General features: G+C 34.4%; 1 long non-coding RNA gene across 1 annotated transcript; it reads left to right on the top strand.

Annotated features, from left to right (window-relative positions):
• Positions 1 to 2,194: 2,194 nt before the first annotated feature.
• LOC149805665 (uncharacterized) lies at positions 2,195 to 14,547 on the top strand. Its single transcript, XR_016419733.1, has 5 exons — positions 2,195 to 2,354; positions 4,000 to 4,065; positions 11,316 to 11,400; positions 12,929 to 13,006; positions 14,043 to 14,547. It is a non-coding gene; the product is annotated as an uncharacterized LOC149805665 (long non-coding RNA).
• Positions 14,548 to 22,543: the final 7,996 nt, after the last annotated feature.

Raw genomic sequence — 22,543 nt, 5'->3', positions numbered from 1 at the left:
GCAACTACTTTTTTAATGAATCTAACCCTTCGAGGGTAGGATTTAAAATATAATTTTCCACTGTAGATGATATTGTAAACACATGTTGGTTACACTGAAGACTGCTAAACTATGTGCAATTAAAATACCTTGGACTAAAAAATGTTCCAAACAAAGTGTATTTAAATTTCAAAAATAAAGTTTTCTGAAGGATTTTAGAGAAATTCGTATCCCAGGCGAGTGGCGCCAATATTTTGTGACTACACAAAGGTCTTAAAGAGTGAAAACCAAAACGTTTTGTTCAATTCATCAAAACAAATGTGTGAGAGAGAGAGAGAGAGAGAGAGAGAGAGAGAGAGAGAGAGAGAGAGAAACAGACAGACAGACAAACAGACAGACAGACAGATTTGGAGTTTTAACGTAGCTTTTAGCAATTTTTCAGTCATATTGCTACGATGTCTTCAGTGTGGCAGTATATAGTGATGTCTAGCACTGGGGCATCATGCCGCAGATATGTAGCATGATGTCACACCCATTCACATTATTCTGACACCAGATCGACCAGTCCTGAAACTAACTCTTTATACTGTGATCCAAGCAAGGAAGATGCTAGTACCGTTTATATATGTATTTAGTATGACTCATTCGGGTTCGATCCCTCTACCTTCTGCATCTGTGGCGGACGCTCAACCACTTTGGCCACCGGAGCCGTACCAATTCAACAAATAATTTACTTCCCTAGAATAAGAAGTGAAAATTTAAAAAGAACTTACAGTATTGGGAATTAAATCCCAGATAGTCCTCAAAGTTCTATCACAAATCCAAGTGTATAAAGTTCCAACTGAATTCCGGTGGTGTTACAAAGAAATTTCAATATTGAATGTGTTTATGTGCCTATAGTGTCATTTGTGCCAAAGCGCCAATGACATGAAATGTGGTGATTTGCTAACGGACTTTTGATGTATTACAATAATATAATCAAAAATGCCATTGACTGAATTCACAATACTTCCTAATTAATGTTTTAGTCCAAGAATATTATCGAGCCCTTTGTAATTCCAGTGAGTATTAACTTGAATAAATAAGTCCACCTAAATTAAAAATATAATCAAAAATGTCATTGACTTCATTCACTATATTTCCTAATTAATGTTTAAGTCCAAGAATATTACTGAGCATGTCTGTCTATCTATCTATCTATCTATCATATTTTTAAAATTTATATTTTTAGGTTTTTTGCTACGGCGACACTTCTGAGAGTTACTTTTGATATTGTTTTCATTTCATAACTTGTTTGGGCCCCCGTACAGGCAAATACATCATTTGCAGCAATAACTCGCGAATCGCTTTCTATATGGCGGTAGACATAATACGTTTATTTGTGCGTTTTTATTGCAAATCGCCATCGTTTACAATATTTGCTGAATAAATGGATTTGTATATAAATGATAAATACGCAAGTAAGGAAGAACCTTTTATTAGCAGATAAATAATTGTTTTTTATTTGGAATTTGTTTGGATTTTTTTTGGGGGGAGGGTGTTTTAATTTGGGGTGGTTGTGTGTTTAGGACCAGCAGAATACGTTACGCACTCCTAAATTGTTCTATTAGATCTGAGCAAATAAAAAGTTGTTCGGAGTTAAATCGAGTGGGCTACCGACAATTATATCAATTGCTAATATAAGTGTATGAAATAACTTGATAGAGAGCTCAGCAAAAGACAGGAATAGGTGTACTTTCCTGCTGTCAGTGACTTATAACTACGATGAACACATATTTAGGTTCGACTAAGTCGTTATGTTTAAGACTCAGTAAAGTAGGAATTGTGTCCATTCCTTCCTTGTTTTTCGCTATGTTATTAATTCATGTTAATCCTTTAATAATATTTAATGTATCTTCTCATAATTAAACAAACTAGATATTGTATTTTTCATAATGCTATAATCATTTCAGTTTGTTTTGATTTGCATTGCATTCTGTAGCGCCTAGCATAGCGAGTATGAGGTTTTTGAGTTTAGGTAATAATTACTTGTATTTTTATCCCAATTTCAGTCATGCTAGCATATGTCTGTAATTTCCTCACTGTCCATTTTTATATATAAAATCAATCGTTCTTGTGGTATCGAGATCGCTCACATGCGAAATCGTTGGAACCAATAGTATACTAGTATTCAGTAAAATATTTGTAAGATTCACTCTCATTGGTTGTTTCTCGAAATGCTGCAGGATGCTGAATCTTTAGTACTGAAGAGTACAAAAATGTATAAAAGTCATGGCGGGCAAGATGTTTAGTATTTTTCGTAGACCTAGTAATTCACCTAGACTGCGTTGTTTTATAGCCGAAATTGTTATACAAGAGACTTTAAATGCATCGAGGTAGGTAGATTTATATTATATTTATAGTATTCGCATATCCTCCCGTTTGTTTGTAAGCCCTCTGTCTATTTCTGATTTTTAGAATAGTCTATTTCAGTAGTAGCCTTAGTTCTACCTGTAAGACCCGACGCTGATATAGTAGCCTCGTCCTACATGTAAGACCTCGACACTGATATTTATGTTGTGGGCACCATGTCACTAAAACAAAAATAATATGTGCTATGTCTTACATTGTAGGACTAAGTAGAAGCAGTGCCATCTGCATCCAATATGTGCAGTGTTTTTTTCTAATATTTCAAGAACAATTTGAACAAATAAATAGAAGGAATTCTTGTATACACGTGTTCAAAGAGATGTAAATCCCAAATTTATGGAATTACTGAGAGTTTGAAAGACAGTAATTTCAATCATAACTGTGTTTGAAAACAAGCTGGCCCAAGCAAAAATGGCGACCATGTTGCTAAAGAAGCTCCCTTTTGATTAAAAAAGTCAGCAGTGTTGGAGACCCACCTGGAGGCAATCAGTTTAGAACTCATAAATCAGTGAATGCAATGGCTAAGTTTTGTGCATTTTTGATATCTTTTATTCTTTCTGTTTTTCAAATCAGTACGGTGGTACAATCAAAGGGTATGGTGTGAGAATACTTTAGTAGTTCATAACCAATCAGCAGCATAACAGGCAGTCATTTGTATAATGTAATGTGCAGGTCAGGGTTATTGTTGCTTACAATTTACTCTTCAAATTATTTATTTATTATTATATAGTACATTTAATATTTACAGGAAAATTTAGTCTCGGGCTCTGCTCCGTTTTGAGAGAGCATGCCACTAGCTTCCCATCCGTCCGTGGTTTTTCCCAGTGGTTTTCCAGGTTCTTCCTCCACCAGATATATTTACTGTTGTGTAGCATGAAAAATGGCCTTAAGCTAATCATAACAGTGTAAGACATCAACCCTGATATTTATGTTTTGGGGATTTAGGTTTTACTGAGTAAATAACGGTATGTGTAGTGAGTTCCAATGTTGACTAACATCAGAACAAGAAGTCAAATTGTCAGGAATATCTCACACTCTTGGCAGCCTGTCCCCACATTTTTCTACAAATTAAAGTAATAAAGTTTATCAGACTTTACTAACTCTGATGTCTTTTTTCTAATTCAAATTCTCACATAAGACATGATTTCAAGTTCGTTGGCCTACATTTCAGTTGGCAGTAATGCAACGGAAGTCAGAAATGCCAAAATTGGTTAAAAGGATGAGAAGTATCTTGAATGAAATGAAGCTATCTAAGCACTTTCTTAAGTATTAATATATTTTTTATTCTTTTCATTAGCTAAGTATACTTCAACTTTATCTGATTTCAGCATTCCCAAAATGAAGTACATACTGTACGTACAGCAAGAGTAGTATATGTCTAAATACTGTGTTCTCAACACATTGAACAATTTGTCTCCAAAACATTAGTCAGTTTGATTGTGTAAAATATACAGATTCACTGCTTATCTATAAATCTGCAGTAGCATGGAATAAATTGATACAAGTTGTACTCTTTAGATTAACCAGCCATGCTGTAAGAGTAGAGTGTATGACTTAAAATTTGTATGAAGTTGTTCTGGTGGCAAAATTAAATTATTTTTGTATTTTCAGCACTGTATACCTCAATTTTGCTTGAGACGACCTGTCAGAGAAACCACCTGGTGTCACAGCAGATAGGTAAGTACCACACCCAGACAGGAATACAGAGCTGAAACAACAATGACCACAAACCATAGTAGGAGGTATAGCGTGACCACTCTTTTTATTGTATGCATAATGACGCATTAGAATTTTATTTTACATGTATCAGTTAGTTGCTACCATGGGTAAAAAGTTGATTGCATAATCATTGACCTAGTAGTAAACTGAACACCCAGTTGTTTCCAACCTATTAATTTTGGCCATTATTTCTTTTTAATTTTGGTTACAATTATTCACAATGCTACTTTTAACCGATGTGATGATAGAGATTTTGTGATTTAGGGTTTTGTTAGCTTAGCCACCAATGTTTTGTTTTCATTATTTGAAAATATGTTTGAAAATTTCTGAGAACATAAAAGTTATTTTAAGATCTTTTAAAGCCCACATTACCCATCCATTGATAATTGTTAAGTTTGGAAACAATTTATTATCCATTAGTTGTTTTTTTATCTTTAGATTCATTACAAATCAGATACAGAGATACTTCCAGGGCATCAATCATGCAAAATTTGTATGAATTTCCCAAATATTGATGCACAGGAACTCCAACAATTTAAAGTCACACATAGGAAAATGTACTCTGCACTGTAAACAGTTTTTATTTAAAGTACTTCGGGTAAGTCACACCAGTAGAGGTATCATCATGTTTTTTGCAACATAAGTCTTTTTTCAGGTAGACAACTGTTTACATCTGGATTCTTCAACTTGACATCAATGGTTCTTAAACTAGATTTTATTGGCACATTGTGCCCTGTAGCAAGCATTATGTCATAGTATAAGCCATGTAAAAAGGAAGTTTTACAAGTGCATGTTAAAAATACAGCCTACCCAGAAAAAACAAAAAGGCTAATTCCCTGCTTGGTTCATCTTCTTTTGTTCCGCAAATACTGGCCGCTGACACTGATGAAGACAATGATTTCTGTTATTATGAAATATATCTGATTACTGGAGCTGGGAAAATTTTAATGGAGATACTAGTGACTGATTGGTGTTAAATACGCGTCTGATGTACACTCTGAATGGACAAAATAGTTTTTCCAGTCCCCCCCCCCCTTGAGCAGTAAATCAAAATTTAATGTAAAGCAGACATGATACAAAACCTAATTAAATTTCATACAATTTAAAATTAGAGTGCACTTTTCATTTCTTTTCTCAAACAATTTAGCCCTGCTGGATCATGTGCTTCAAAACTATACAGCCTTTAAGGGTTAAGATCTGTTGAATAAATAAAACTAACAAATGATAATAAGAAGTACAGTTATTTATTTGGTCAAAACACCTCTGTCGGAGCAAGCAAGCTATGGCATTTATGGACCTTAAACCCTAATACAGCATTAAAGAACAGATAAGAAATCTGTCAGTAGTGTGTGTGTGTGATTTGGATTTTTAATGTAGCTTTAAAAAAAATTGAGTCATATTGCTATGATGCCTGCAGTGTGGCTGTTTATAGTGATGGCCTGCAATTGGGCATCATGCTGCAGACATGTAACATAATGTCCTAGCCAGTCACATTAACCTGACACCAGGCCAGCCAGTCCTAAAAATAACATCTTAATGTTGAGCGCCAAGTGAGGCAGCTGTTAGTACCATTTTTGAAAGAATTTGGTATGACTCAGCCGAAGTTTTAACCTGCGACCTCCCACATCCATGGTGATGCTATAACCACTTAGGCCAACCAGAGCAGTCTAATCATAGTATTCAGTAAAGCACTAATTTGAGAAAGTGAAACTTTGGCACAGCTTAAGTTTGTTAAAAATTCAGTTTTGGAGCAGAAGTATCAAAAAGATAAAAGATAATACCTTTGAGCACTAGGAAATTGTACTTAACTACCATAAAGAACCATTGTCTGACTGTACGCTTCTTTAGACATCATACTATGAAAGGAAGGTTCACAGAGAGGAGTTTCAAAACACAAGTTATCTGGCCAAAATAAGGAGTTAATCAATTGGTAATTAAATATTAAGCATAATCATTGTCAGAAATGGAAAATCACATATTCTGAGAGCTACATAAAAAATGGAATATGTGTTATTTTGAAAAATTATCTTTGTTCCTTTAAATATTTATAATTTTAAAAGATGAAGTTCCCTAAAATTATATAATCAATGTACCATTAAAAAATTTGTTGTGAATAATTAGATATTTGATACGTGGAGTACCTTAGTCTTTAAACATGCCACAGTTTGTATGCAACATGTCATTTTCAGTTAAACAGCTTATTTCTTTTTCATTTTTCAGTTACTTTGTTTCAAACAGTGATAAAATTGATATAGTGAAGGTTTCTTTTTTACTACATTTTCAGATGCAGATGTCATCATTGCTTGAATATATGTTATGTATAAAGACTGGCATTCTCAATTTTTTTTTTACCTATAGACTATAATGAATGATTAGTTTTATTGTAGAGACTATAGAATATAATTTTATTTTTTTGTGCATTATCAGATTTGATATGAGGACTTTTAATTTTTATTTGAGATCCCACCAACTTGTTGTGCTGCCTGTTCAGATAGAAGTTACATTATGATGAAGTAAACAATATTTTCCCAAATTTGAATTAAGAATATGCGATTTCATCGTGACTTTAAATTTTAAAAAAGCTGTCAACATTGCGTGAGGTTTTTTTACTTATTGATTATGGAATTTTATATTGTTACAGGAGGCATGACCTTTAATGAGATTTTAAAAATAATTTTGGGTTAAGAATATCAGAGCATTATTATCTTTATTGTTAAGACTCTTTTTCTTCATAATGGGTTTATGATTTTGATTTCAAGTCCATACTCGTATGCTTTGACTGAATTGTATTTTGATTGCGTTTTAACAGCCATTTAACACATTCCATATTATATGGACCATTTTGCAAGAGAGGATAAGGAGGAATCTGGGACTTCCTTATTTTTAATAAACATTTTCTATATTAAAATGAAGTTAATAACAGTAAATTTGTCATATACTAGGTTGGAATTAAGAAGGTATATTAAGATATACTGTTTTTATTAACTTCAAAGAAGAACCAAATTTTAATGCCTTATAGTCTCATGTAGCAAATATAATAATAATAATGAAATAATGAGGACTTTGTATAGCGCCTAATCTTTAGAAGCTGTAAGCGCTTTACAACATTAGACAACACCTATAAGATAAAAAAACATATATAATGATATAATTACAAAACAAACGCTACGAAATTAGAAAACATAACAAACATGCTGAGAATATTTAAGGTAGGAAACATTAGGTCTTTAAGTTTGTTCTTGCAGTCGAAATAAGTGAGTTTTTAGAGCACTCTTCAATGGGATCACTGTGTCTTTGTGTCTGAGTTCAATGGGCAATTCATAACACAGTGCTGGGTCCTGGTATGCAAAAGAACAATGTCCATATGACTTTGTTTTCATAGTGGCAATAATGAGTATATGATTGTCAGAAGAGGAGCGTAAGTATCTTGCTGGTGTGCACATATGGGTGAGGTCGGATAGGTATGTTGGACTATAGTCCGACAGTGAAACATTGCACAGAGAACAAATTTTGTGTTTGATTCTGGATGGAATGGATAGCCAGTGTAGGGTACAGAGCAGTGGGGAGGTGTGCTCTGATCGTGGTACTGTAAGTATGATCCAAGCAGCTGTGTTTTGAAGTTTCTGGAGTAGATACTGAGATGAACCAGACAGAATTGATTTGCAATAGTCCAGTCTTGAAAGTACTAATGAACACACAAGTGTTTTAGTGGCATCAACTGAAAGATATTTGAGAATGGAGCTGATGCGTCTCAGCTCAAGATATGCAGCCTTGCATATGTTCATGACATGTTGGTGCAACGTGAGAGTACTGTCCAGAGTAACACCTAGGTTTCGTACTGATTGTATGAATTTAATTTTGGTGTTGCTGATACTTGTTTGAGGTAAAGGATGTGAATGAGAAAGTCTTTTTGTTGTGATTAGAATGGCCTCAGTTTTATCATCATTCATCTGCAGCTTGTTACATGTCATCCATGATTTCACAACTTAAATGCACCTCTCTACACCTTGGATGATAGCATCAACTTCAGTTGGGTGGCTAGATTTGTATATTTGGGTGTCATCAAAAAACAATTGGTTGTTGTTGTTGTTGTTGTGGGGTTTAACACCATTTTCAGCACGCGATAGGCTATGCATGGCGGCCAGTATTAATGGTGGAGGAAGAACCCGGGAAAACGCCGGAAAGAACCACCGACCCACGAGAAGCTACTGGCAAGCTTTCTCACATACCCACATTGGCTGAATCCTAGACTCGAACCGCCACAGACAGAGGTGAGATGGCAGTGATCCGTAACGAAGAGCGCTTTAGACCACTCGGCAAAAACAATTGGTGAGACACTGGATGATGATCTATGACACTTGAGAGCGGCTGAGTGTATAGAATGAAGAGAACAGGTCCAAGAACAGACCCCTGTGGAACACAATATAGATCAACTGGGCTAGAGTATATTCAATTTGTAGACACAATATATGTCCTGTTGACCAAATAGGACTTGAGCCACAGTAAGGCTGTATCATGAATGCCAAATACATACTGGAGACGGTGAAGTAATATATCATGGTCTATTATGTCAATTGCGGCAGACAAATCAAGGAGGGTGAGGACTGTAATCTTTCCACTATCCCAAGCAGATAGAATGTCATTAACTACTTTTAGAAGAGTAATTTCAGTTCTGTGGCAAGGGCAATAAGCAGATTGTACATTACTGAAAAGACTATTTGAATTCAGATGAGATACAAGCTGGGGTAGAACAACCTCTTCTAAGATTTTTTATATGAATTTGAGATTACAAACTGGCGGTAGTACTTTAAATCGTTATGGTCTAGTGTTGGTTTCTTCAGCAGAGGCTTTACAATGGCAGTTTTGAAAAATGAATCTTTTGCTTCATCTCAAGTTAATATCAGACATTACTTGTTTTCATTGATATTTGTGTTATGAATCATTCATGCTGTGGGCTAATACAAGATGTAATATTTGTTCTGGCAAACCATAATACCTGCAGAAGGAACAAAAATTGGGACTTACTATTTCTGTGTTTCCACCTATTGAAATGATAACTTGCTACAATCACTTGAACTTATTTCCCTAGCTACTAGGGAATCTTTGTATTTCTGAAGAAACAAAAAAAATGCCAGAATATGTAACTATATTTTGACTAACCTGACCATTATTCATCTTCGTTGTGACTTAAACTAGGCTTGAAACAATCATATCTTGCATAAATTCAAATATTTAAAAGCCATTTTCATCCATTAAGCACATCAACTTGACAACAACAAAATATGGTTCACTTATTTTTATGTAGGATAATCAAAGACATCATTTCAAGCCCTTTCGGCTTGATGCATAAATTTTCATTTCATTGTAGGGAGAGTTATTGTTTGCCAGTAATATCCTACACATTATGTTTTGTTAACTTGTAGTAGTGTGAAATTTATAATTTTATTGGTGAACTTAAAGCTTGGTTTGACAAATCTCCAATTAATAACGAAATACAACATTCACCCAGTGAGGCAAATACTAAATTTTTTATTTGACTAGAATAAAGTTTTACTCTACCAGTTATGATACGAATATAAAAATTAACATTAATGACCTGAAATCAGTCATATGAAGGATTGTTAATGGAATATATTCTATTACCCTTCTGACAACAGTTACATGTAATTAAATTTAGACCAGTCTGCTCACCGTCTTGTAAACATTTATTAGTACCGAAGAGTGAAAACTTGTACGAGTTTGATAAAAACAAATGGAAAACAAACTTAGTGTAGAATGTATGAACTTTTAATGAATAAAGTGGGCAATGTTCTTGACATTAGAAACAATTATCAGCAGTGTTGCACTTTGAGGGAGGCCTGTGACACCCTCCCATCTCAAACAGCCAATGTTCCCCATACATTGATAATTATAGGGGCCAGAGATACATAAAATACCCCCCACCACCACCGAAAGCCCAACCAGTATGCGACACTTGGTCAGCACTGACTCTAAATTGATTTTGTCATAGAGTGGTTTGACAATCTCGACACCAGATATTTTTAACTCCCATTTATAAAAAGTTGGATTGTTTAATTTTAAGCCCCAAAAAGGTAAAGACCAAAAAACTTGCCAGTAGCTTCCCATGGATCAGTGGTTCTTGTCAGGTTCTTCCTCAGCAGTTATACTGGATGCTATGTAATACCTATTGTGTGCTGAAAAATGACATTAAACCCCACAACAGCAACAACAATGACATTGATTCATCTGATACTACAGTGATGGCATTCATCATGACATTATTGCAAGCTTGTTGATTTTTAAACCTGTACAATAATGCAATTCTCAAAATGAATAGGAGATAACTTTGCCAAACAGATTATTAAGAAATTCATCTGAACAATGTCAGTCTAAAATATCTCCCATTGCAGTAAACAATATGATTATGCCAGGCTGGATCAGGTCCATTGTTGGAGGAATGGGGTTGTTCCAAAATTTCCTTCAGGCCCTGACTTCTTTGCAAGGGCACCAAAGCTAAACTGTGTGTGTCTATTCACGCTAAGTGTGCATACTACCTAATAAACATGTGCAAGAATAAAATGATGGTCAAATTTAAAGTGACAAGTGACTGTACATTTGTGTGTGTATGTTTCTTTTTAAGCAGGAGTGGGTGCATGCCAGACACACACCCTTCTGGCTATGATGATGCAAAGTGTTTATAATGCAAAACTCTGCAAAAACATATTGGACAAAGTACAGTTGTTCACATGCAAGTGATATGGGTTCCATTATTGAGTAGTGAAACAAGTTTGCTAACATTCTCTATGGAAAACTAACTTGCTGTCTTCAAGACATGTCATGTATTTGCATCAATACCTATTAATTTGTCTTGCAGTGTTTTACTTATAACTGAATAGTTTATAAACAAATCTTCCTATTTGCATTATTTGTTATTTACAGTAATTTAGTGAAATCATGACAGTTAAATTAGCCTTAATGTTCTAGTGTCTTATATCCATAAATATTGTTGAAGTTTTTCATACCAAAATAGTTTGATTATTCCAATTTTAGCTTGACAAAAGTCTTAGGGTAGTGTATGAAATCTTTTTTTTTTTTATCTTTATTGGCTTTGATTTCATTTTACTGATTATAATCTCATTATAGGTTTCACTGCTAATAAAAGCTATAAGCTTGTTTCAAAAGATCATGTTTTGTCTTTCTTATTACAGATTGTTGTACTGAATAAACTGGAAACTTCCCATGATAATGAAAAGATGAAGTCAATAAAGTGATGCAGATAACTAACCAATTATGGTAAATGCAAATAGATCTAATTATGTTACTAAAATAGGCATGATAATAAATGTAAGACTGAATAAAATGCCAATAGAATCTGGTTGATATACTGTACCTACTCAAAGATACAAAGAGCAGTCAGCAAGGAACAGTGATCTGAATATGGCAGATGCTGTAAACATTAACAAAATATTTGGTATTTATGTTAATTTTTTAATCAGCTGGTCTGATTATAATCTTCAAGTATTTGATCAGTTTGTCTGGCCATCCATCTGTTCATCTGCAACTACATTTCATCTTAATCCACTGTGTAGAAATTGAAACTGTATGAAAATGATATACAATATAGCGATTCTTGACCAAACTGTATATAAAAATATACTGAGTTTTATATGGCAAGCGATGAAAGTAATTCTATTTCAGTTTGTAAAGTAATTTATTACTTGTCTTTTCTTCCTTACAGCAATTTTTCAGTTTCATAAATGTTTTATACAATTTTTACACTCAGCTTGTTACATAATTCCTGTTAGCACAATCACCCCACCCCCACAGGTAAAAATAAGGTTAACAATTGGATTTGCATACATAGATGACATTTTTGGATTGTCCTGCCAGTATCGCAGTGTTTTAAATGTTTAAAATGTTCATCAAATATTACATTGTATCTGTTTTTCAATGGGGCTATCGTGTTTTATAAACACATCTCTTTGTTCTTGTTATTTCTATTCCATCTTATGATTATTTAAATATAAGTAAATGTAAACTTTGTCTAGCTAAGACTTTAATATGAACAATATAATATTTTTAAAAAAATTATATATCTAAAAGTTTTGTAGTTAAGCTTTTCTTTTGCATTATATTTTTTCGTATAATGTATGCAATAGTAGATTGCAAATATGCAATTTTTACCTTTTATAGGCTTCTTTATAACATAACAAATACATGCTGTCCCAATTTTGTTGCGCTTATTTTATCCTTCAGATGTGTTGATTGTATTTCACTGTATGCAAGAAACAATCTTCTTGTTTTATCTTTGCAGCCTGAGTGAGTAAAGAATGTATTATTGCGGGCTGTCCATTTAGTACATGCGCATGGAGGGTGGATGTGGATGTGTCTACTGATGATGTATGTACACATATGAAAGGGGGTGGTGGGGGTGAAACCTCAATAATAATTTGTCTAATACGTAACCTGTTTGTCTGGGTTCAGTCGGCATTTGAATTTTATTGGACACTAGATCAACTTTTTAAAGTTACGCAGCTTATTTCTTTGGTGCAGCAAGACATTCTACGGCGGTGATATATCTGTGTTATTAAACACATTAATATTATTAATCCTTGATCATTTCTGAGTATTAAATATGGGCCATTCTTTAGAATTCTGGGTGTGTGTGCATCAAGCATACGTACACAGGGGTGAGATGTAAAAAAGCATGTGTGGGGGGGTCAAGCTTTGCCATATTTTTGTGTATGTATTAAATGGATGGCCACTTGACAGTTAAAGTGGTATACTATCTAATTTAGTATGTTTCCTTTGTCAATTTTAGGTCCATTGCCCAGCGGATCTTGTGATCTGTGCTCTGACCAGTGAAAGCATGTGAATTTGCTAAAGTCACCCAAATTGTGTAGGTATTTCTCATATGGGTCTCCAGATTTGATTGTGCTTTATAAAGTTTTGAAACATAAGAAAGATGGAAGAGAAGAGATCGAAATTACCACTTTTAACTTGCAAACACTGACATTTGCATATATGATTAGCAGCATATTTTATACCTAGATATTATGTGAAATTCTATGCTAAATCATAATATTGTAAAATCATCACAATTTTTCAGTTGCTTTAAAATCAACTTAATTTTCAAGAAAAAGTAAGTGAATAATTGATATCATGTATGTGCATTTCTAGCATGTAATATTTTCCTCATTTTATTTTCCCTCACAAAATTCTCTAAAATGTTATACTTGTTAAAATTATTCTCAGTTTAGTTTTTATGACAGTTTGGAAATCATGTATTTCTATGTTTATGTGGTAAAAATGGAAAAACCTGTCCATCATTCATCTGCTAAACAACCAGAAAAATGAAAACAAAACATAGCGCACTGCATCCACACAGAGTTTAAAATTTTTAAGGATAACACCAAATCTGTCAAAAAGTATAGATACTTAAATTCAACATATGAAACTTTGAACAACTTCTTTTAAAAAATCACTGAATATATTTTCATAAATTTATCAGAAAGTATCAAGGCATTATGCTCCTTGTATCACGACTTTTACTCCACATAGAAAAATTGGTAAGCAACTCTCTCACAAACATCTGTGCAACAAAAATTTCACATTAAGCACGAGTGTATTAAGTACTTTATAAATTTTTCAAATGAATTTAATTAATCATCAGATTTGGCCGTCAGTACTCAAAGGGATAATCTTTAAAATGACTTAAAATGGCAGGGATCTTTGCATAATATCTAGCTTTGAGGGACTTCCCATAATAGATTTCAGCATAATAAAAGTTTGCTTGTAAGAATGATGTCATCCATTTATAAAAGTGGTTGATGACATTTCCCTGTTAGTGTGTCTGTTTTATTCTGTAGTAAAATCCACATGAGATGGAACAAATTACAGAATTATCACATGAATTATTTCTTACTTTTTTGCAGAACCTCTCTTGAGAAGATCCTAGATACTTTGACAAGTGAACAGTGCTGCAGTAACCAGTTTCCAAGAAGGAAATAACTGTGAACAATATAGACAGAAAAGAACATCATACATGATTTCATACAGATGTTCACCTGAAATAAGCTTTGCAGTCCTCGCTGATTGACATGTGTAAAAAATACTACAATTTAATTCATTTGAGCATTAATATATAATGAGATCAAAACAAAGCATCATCACATTGTTACATCTTAAATGTTGCCAGCATGACAGTCTCGTTGGAGCATCGGTGGTTATTCTATTGGTTATTTGCAGCATAATTGACGATAGAAGCCAAATGATCATTTGGAGTAATAACTACCCATTGTGTATTTAATGATTCTATAAGCTTAAGCTCATAAGCTTCTAATGAGATAATATTGGACGTGATTACAGCAGATTGTACACCATTTTAAATGTTTTGAGACATCAGCTATCATTCTTCAATAAATGTTTCATTTTGAGAAAGTTAAGTCTCTATTGTGCTTTTGTCTCACTTGCTCATACTATTGAAAATAACATGATTAATTGTTATTGTGCATTAGCTGAAAGATGAGAAAAAAATTCTGTAATGGAACAACATCCAGCTTTCTGTTACCATTTTTTAAAATTTTTTTGTTCCACCTTAAGTCAGACATTCATTAAAGTTAAGCTTGTATGCTTCTCTGATTCAGAAAGAAATGTTTCTGTGAGAATCACACAGAATTTACCTCTCTCCTAGTGTCTGCTATTAAAGGGCATGGTGATTTTTATTATATTTTTGTCAGCAATATAAAATTTTAATTCAATGCATAATTCCCCCAAAGTGTTTCTCAGAGGTTTTAGAATAATGTATTTTTTGTGGTAGTAACTTGTAACATTATAACCATTTATTGTAATAACAGTCAATTTTAGTGACCTAAATGTCACTGACTACTAGAGCAACAGTCATAAGGTTCATACTAGGGTTATCCTACCATTTTAGTGTTGCTCACTAGTCTGGCTTCATGGTAGGGTTATCCTACCATTTTAGTGTCGCTATCTAGTCTGGGTTCATGTTAGGGTTGGCTTACCATTTTAGTGTCGTTCACTAGTCATGGTTCATGGTAGGGTTATCCTACCATTTTAGTGATGCTATCTAGTCTGGGTTCATGTTAGGGTTGGCTTACCATTTTAGTGTTGCTCACTAGTCATGGTTCTTGGTAGGGTTATCCTACCATTTTAGTGTCGCTCACTAGTCATGGTTGATGGTTGGGTTATCCTACCATTTTAGTGTCGCTCACTAATCAGGGTTCATGTTAGGGTTATCTTACCATTTTAGTGTGGCTCACTAGTCTGGGTTCATGTTAGGGTTATCTTACCATTTTAGTGTCTTTAGTGCCCCTCACTAGTCAGGGTTCATGTTAGGATCATAGGAATATCAAACAGTACTCTGCTTCCTTACATTAAGAAGGTAACCATGACTGCATGGGTACCTCATTGACATTTTAGTTATAAATATTGATTGATTCATTGATTGAAAGAAGCGAGTGTAAAGATGTAGTCATTCAAAAGTCATAAAAGATTATACACTCAACAAATACTGCAAATATGGTTTAAGTGCAACGACCCACTTATAAATGTGTAAAAGATCTTGATGGTTTCATGGGAGCAAGTAGTGAGTTATCGTTACTACCTAGGTGCCACCACTGCTACTGGTCAAATAATCGGATTACATCTGTACTTTACCTTCAATAGATAAACAAATCACTTCCTAGATTGAATTTTGAGGTTAAAATTTCTTTAAATGTTGGGTACTTCTATGGCACTGAAAGCGGTGAACAAAATTTAATCCCCAGACATCTACGTACATGTGACTTACACAACGAGTTTTATTTACAAAACCATCTGAAGACGCAGCCAGAAATGGAAACTCTTAGGAAGCTACAAGTCCATGTGGCTGTACTGAATTCCCAAAGTCCTCCATGTAGCTCTGGACAGTGACTGTTGCCTGACATTTGTGACAACATTTGATGTTTTGGCTAACTTAGCACTATCTGATTTGACCTTGCCTTACATGTTCACCCGAACACTTCATAGTTTGAATCATGAGGTTAAATGTTCTTCAGTTATGCCAGGTATGTGTTATTGTGTGCCTATTTTGTAAGAAATGAGAGAAAAATAAGTAGGCAAATAATAATTGAACTAATGATAGTTTTAGCCAAAACATTTACAATTTTAACAATGAAGTAATTTTTTAAATATCGGATCAATATTTTTATTTGTCTTTGATTGCTAGTGTAATGTGTACATCCATATATAAAAAATTTGTAAATGCATAGTTGGGGAGAAAATAAATTCAATCAATTACATGTAACATGTTCAGCTGGCATAACTTTTAAGTCCAAATGAATTATGACACATTGACACCTTCAAAGAGTAAACTGTTCATGAAAGAACTATACTACATGTGATCCATTTTTAAAGAATTTCTACTTATGCTTCATTAATGATGTCATGTAATGTGCTAAGAAACACGCTTTAACTTACAAGCCTTTCAACCAGATCGTCTTCCTGAAATCCTCACATTTCTTCAACTTAATTCTTCTCAGCTGGATAATCATTAATAGACCAAATTTTGATTCCATGATCAATACCTAAACATACTTTGGAGCATACTTTGAGATATAAGTGTACATCAGTTGCTGGACTGGTAACAATGGAGCTGCCTATACATTTTCAAATAGCTGACCACTATTTCTCATTTTATATCAACAACTCAAAAAATATAAATGATATTGCTTCTATGTCACTTAGACCATAAAAAGTATTTCAGTGAGTAGTGTTTTCTGCTACATGTTATTATCTGCCATTTAATACTATATCTATAACGTACTGGTAAGTCTTAAGATTAATGGCAATAGGATGCAAACAATAATTTTATATGAAAAAATTGCATCACAGATCAGAAGAATCTTCATGAAATGAATATGAGGATTTGGATTAATTAATCATATGCTGTCCCACAATGGATCTTCCCTCTCGGTAATCATATACTGTCACACAAGGATCTTCCCTATTGGTAATCATATGCTGTCCCACAAGGATCTTCCCTATTGGTAATCATATCCTGTCCCACAAGGATCTTCCCTACTGGTAATCATATGCTGTCCCACAAGGGATCTTCCCTATCAGTAATCATATGCTGTCCCACAAGGATCTTCCCTGTTTGGTAATCATATGCTGTCTCACAACTGTCCCACAAGGATATTCCCTATTGGTAATCATATGCTGTCCCACAAGGATCTTCCCTATTGGTAATCATATCCTGTCCCACAAGGATCTTCCCTATCAGTAATCATATGCTGTCCCACAAGGATCTTCCCTATTTGGTAATCATATGCTGTCTCACAACTGTCCCACGAGGATATTCCCTATTGGTAATCATATGCTGTCACACGAGGATCTTCCCTATTGGTAATCATATCCTGTCCCACAAGGATCTTCCCTATCAGTAATCATATGCTGTCCCACAAGGATCTTCCCTATTTGGTAATCATATGCTGTCCCACAAGGATATTCCCTATTGGTAATCATATGCTATCACACAAGGATCTTCCCTCTCCGTAATCATATGCTGTCCCACAAGGATCTTCCCTATTGGTAATCATATGCTGTCCCACAAGGGATCTTCCCTATTGGTAATCATATCATGTCCCACAAGGATCTTCCCTATCAGTAATCATATGCTGTCTCACAGGGATCTTCCCTATTTGGTAATCATATGCTGTCCCACAACTGTCCCACAAGGATCTTCCCTCTCAGTAATCATATGTTGTCACACAAGGATCTTCCCTCTCAGTAATCATATGCTGTCCCACAAGGATCTTCCCTATCGGTAATCATATGCTGTCCCACAAGGATCTTACCTATCGGTGATCATATGCTGTCCCACAAGGATCTTCCCTATCGATCATCATATGCTGTCCCACAAGGATCTTCCCTATTGGTGAAGTGCATAATTAAATCAGACCTTATAGTCTGATTTAACAAAAGGAAAAATCCCTCAAAGGGGCAAATGCTTGACTGTCAGGTTATTTTTTAAGCATTTTGTTAAATCATCATTGATACATTATTTAACTCCACCAAACCAAATTTTTATTAAAATAGTATTTTTCCTACATGTCCAAGTTGACATGTTTGCACGATTCCTGTCAGTGCAGTACAAAATTCTTGGTGCCAATCTGACATCAATATGACTTTCACAGCAGTTAATTTGAAAATCTTATTGCTCAAGAATATCAGATACTTTCAACACTTAGCAGTTAAAAGGAATAAATGTCTTATCTAGAATTTCTTTAAATTTTTTTTAGCCAGCATAATCTGTTTATTTGAGTGATTCTTGTTTTCAAAGCAAATCATTTTCAAACGTATTCAGCAGGCATATGCACAAACTGGGATTCATTAAAACAAAAAATTATTGTTTGTGTTATCATGCTTGTAAACCAGAGTACACAGCTGTAAGCCTGAGACAAACCCATTGACCGTAAAACCAATAAATGTGCATTATCAGTTTGTTCACTGAATGCAAGTAAATAAAAACTATACTCAAATTTCACTTGTATACGTACGTGTTGCTGTGTTCATAACCTTTGATTATCATACGTGATAGACCAGAAGACGTGCATTATTAAGACGAATCCAGTCATACCTTGAAATTAAAGTCGGTTCAGCCGTTTGGAAGAAAGGTGAATTTATGTGGCTTTTAGGGTTAGCGATTAGGGTTAGGGTTAAGCTTTTCTGGAGAAAACGTATGAACGGACAGGCCAGATTTAACAGGATTTTACTGCAATACGTGTATCATCAGCACCGATAAAATGGTACCTGGATGATGCAAATCGGTTTAGCGGTTTGCGAGAAAAATAAATTTTGGTGACTTTTAGGGTTAGGGTTAGGGTTACAGTTTTCTGGAGATAACGTACGAACCGAAATGACAGTCTTGACAGAATTTTCTCTGCAATATTGGCCTCATCTAATCCGACAAACAGGTACCTCGCTCATGAGAATCTGTCAAGCCGTCTGGGACAAAAATGGATTTTTGTCTTTTATGGTTAGGTTTAGCGATGAGGGTTAGGCTTCTCTGGAAATGACGTACGGACGAATATTATAGTTTTCACAAAGTTTTCATTGTTTGAATACCGGGTTCGGAAAAACTGGTCTGATTCCCCACAACATCCGGCCAATGTCAATGTCATCGACTGTCTTTATTTATACCGAATTATACACCATCCCAAAGCTTTATAATTCATAATGAATATAATTCACAATGAATACCGAAATTTAAGTGTGATTCGAACTAAAACTGTTAAGTTGTCCTTTTAATGTATTGACTTATTTCATCTAAATTTTAACTGAAAGCTGCTCTCGGTTTAGTCACTTTTTTTTTCTTTCTAACATAATCCCGCATAGAGGAAAATCTTTTTCCATTCTAATGGCTTTTAAATTTAAACTATTGCATGCTTGAAGTGTTCACAAATCTGCAATCGTTGCTGGTATACCGAAAACCTTCCGAATGCCAAAACGTATTAAAATTTTGAAGAATATTTTTTAAAAACATTTTATTTAAGATAATATTTTATTTCATATCAAAGCAATTTAATATATCTAATATATTATTTTTAGCTTTGCAGCATTGTGTAAGAGGTCAACAGAGATAAATTAGATATTATACAAGACCATCCTTGAATAAGCATAAACGTTGCACAGTTCATTACATTTCACATACATACATCTTTCCTTATACACGAGGATCATATTGAATATGTCGAGAAATTAGTATTTGATATGATCTGATAGACAGGAAGAACAATCCAGCTAATGACTTTTGCATTCTTTGTTCTGCTTGCATACTATTACCTTTGTGCAAAATTTCAGTAATCTTTGCCAAGTTTTTCGCATTGTAGTTGGTGTTTGTTTTTGAGTTACGGTTAGGTGTAAGTGTACGGTAACTTTAATTTGCACTGACCTAGGGATAATTAATCGTGTTCTTTAAAATGTTTTTAATAAGAAAAGAAACCTAAATATTTATTTTTGCAGTAGGCCCTGGCTAATTTATATGGAATATTTTCGGTCAAATTTCAGTAAATTTTTTTATAGATTTTCTCTAAATCAAATAGTTGTGTTAATGTCGTGTCATATGTAGTGATGTCCATTTATTCGTGAAAATTAAAGCCCAAAGATTTTAAAGGTTTTAATTTTATAATCTCATTGCCCTATAAATCTATTAGATTGTCTTGTTCTGTTAGTAATTATTTTGGAAGGACCAATCACTTGTTTGACAAATGACTCTGTGACATTAAAATGGTTACGGACCGGTTCATTTATATTGTGCTTGATATCAAATATGAGCCTAGCAAATTTGCCATTATGTGTTGGGTTTGCATGTCATACATAGTTTTCCGCATTTTCAAGATCTAGTAAGGTAAGTGATACTTTAATGATTGCATACATGATGTCACTTGAGATAGAATCTACATTAATCTATGAGTTTTATTCTACAAAACATGGACAAGTATTGCAGCTACATCCATTGCTAGGTGTATATAGGCTACACGAACATGCCTGCTTTGTAGTATCATTTGTTATTTTTCCAAGAAAACGTTTATAATAACTAAGTGCACTACAAGCACTAAACAAATATATTGTTGACCGTTGCAAATATTTTACAAAGTCTATTAAACATAATTGGTTTGGAATTAAAATTTCTGCTAAAACTTTTATCCTCCAATCGAGGTTATTGAATATCTGCTTGGTAACAATGATTGTTCCATGGAGCATTCGTCAGGCACGATAGATTAAAATACATTCACAAAAGCGAGAATTGTCCTTAAAAGGTTATTGTTTTATAAATAAGCACATCTTGGGGATTATCTCGTACTTGAGGACTTCATCCTCTCTTTTATCAAGCGTAACAAGATTTATGCAGATTGTCATTGACCTTTGTCCGTTTGACCCCAAAATCGCTTGGTTTCTTCCTTAACCGAAGTGCAAGTAATACTCAAAGTTTGCGCCACGTTGCTATGTACAACTATTGTTATTGTGCGGAAACCAATTTTCTTCTTTTAGCAAGTGATCTCAACCTTTGGCATAAAATTCCACAACCTTCTTCCTCGCCTCTTGTGCAAGCAGTCGCAGAGTTTGGGTGAGGTATGTCGTTTTCAACTTTTGTTTTTGCACGGAAACCATGTTTTTAAGTCTTTCAGTCACCGTGCGTGCGTGCGTGTGTGTGTGGATTATGTCGCAAACATGTAGCATCATGTCCCTACCCCGGTATCTTTATCCTGAAGCCAGGCGTACCAGTTCTAACACTAACCTCTAAATGCTGAGAGCCAAGCTAGACAGTCTTTGTACCATTTTTATACCGCATTATAGGCGGACATTCTAACCACTTAGGCCACCAGAGTAATTTCGTTCAGACAGTGATCTTGATATTTGTGTTTTTGACCCTGAAATCAATCGGCTTCTTCCTCAACATACGTAACGTATCCAAGTAGTCTGGAAGTTAAAAGTCCCTAAAATGGAATGCCACTCTAGCGCAAACTAGATGTCACTGGAATTCAAGACAGTTTCTTCCCTTTGAAATACTGAGTGTTTAATATTCTTCAGTGGTAACACAATTTTCAAATTACCTCCTGTGGTGGATATACTGTATGTCAGCTTGGCACAGTTTTCATTTAGGACCAAGAAGGCATCATAAAGAGTGATCATGTGGAAATCCCGTTTTGATATTTTCTATTTGTCATAGCAATGGTATGATACCAAGATGGATGCCATAGTGGTCACATCCAATATCACATTGGCAACATTTCTACCTATTACCAACTATACATAATAAGTCTTTTGAAGAGAGACACAATGTCAATAAGACCAGCTGTCTGAAGTACTGACCAAAATGGCACCACAAACTAGTCTTCTGGCTAAAACCAAATGACAATATTTCCCTTCATTTTGTAAGCAACATTTCAAGATGGCCAGATACACCTATTCACTAAGAAATATCCAAAAGGTAATAGTGATGGATTGGTCATAAACTAAAAATGCTGCAAATCCACAACACTAGCTTGGCCATACAATTGTTAATAATAGACCAACCATACATCATAAGAAGTCTTTTTGTGAAAAACGCATGTTTATTTTACCATTCACTGAAATACAGTAATAACAATATTTTCCAAAACGCTGTCTGCTGTGGTGGCTGTATTGGATGTTTGAGTGGCACCATTTTCATTTAGGATCAATTAGACCCGAGAATGAATGTGTGTGTGTGTGTGTGTAAAGTTATGGCAATACTTGAGATAGTTTAGGAGTAGCAGAAGTGCTAACAATCTTAGCATAAACAGATAGATGACAGACAACACAGATCATCCCATAAACTCTTCTGTGCTGTGACTAGTATAGCTAAATAAACTCTTTAGAAGGTCACAGGAACATATCTCAATGTACAACA

This window comes from Sinohyriopsis cumingii, chromosome 2 (genome assembly GCF_028554795.1).
Source record: "Sinohyriopsis cumingii isolate HCF-2022 chromosome 2, ASM2855479v2, whole genome shotgun sequence".
In the NCBI taxonomy this organism is placed as follows: Eukaryota; Metazoa; Mollusca; class Bivalvia; order Unionida; family Unionidae; genus Sinohyriopsis; species Sinohyriopsis cumingii.
This window is presented reverse-complemented; position numbering and strand designations above follow the sequence as displayed.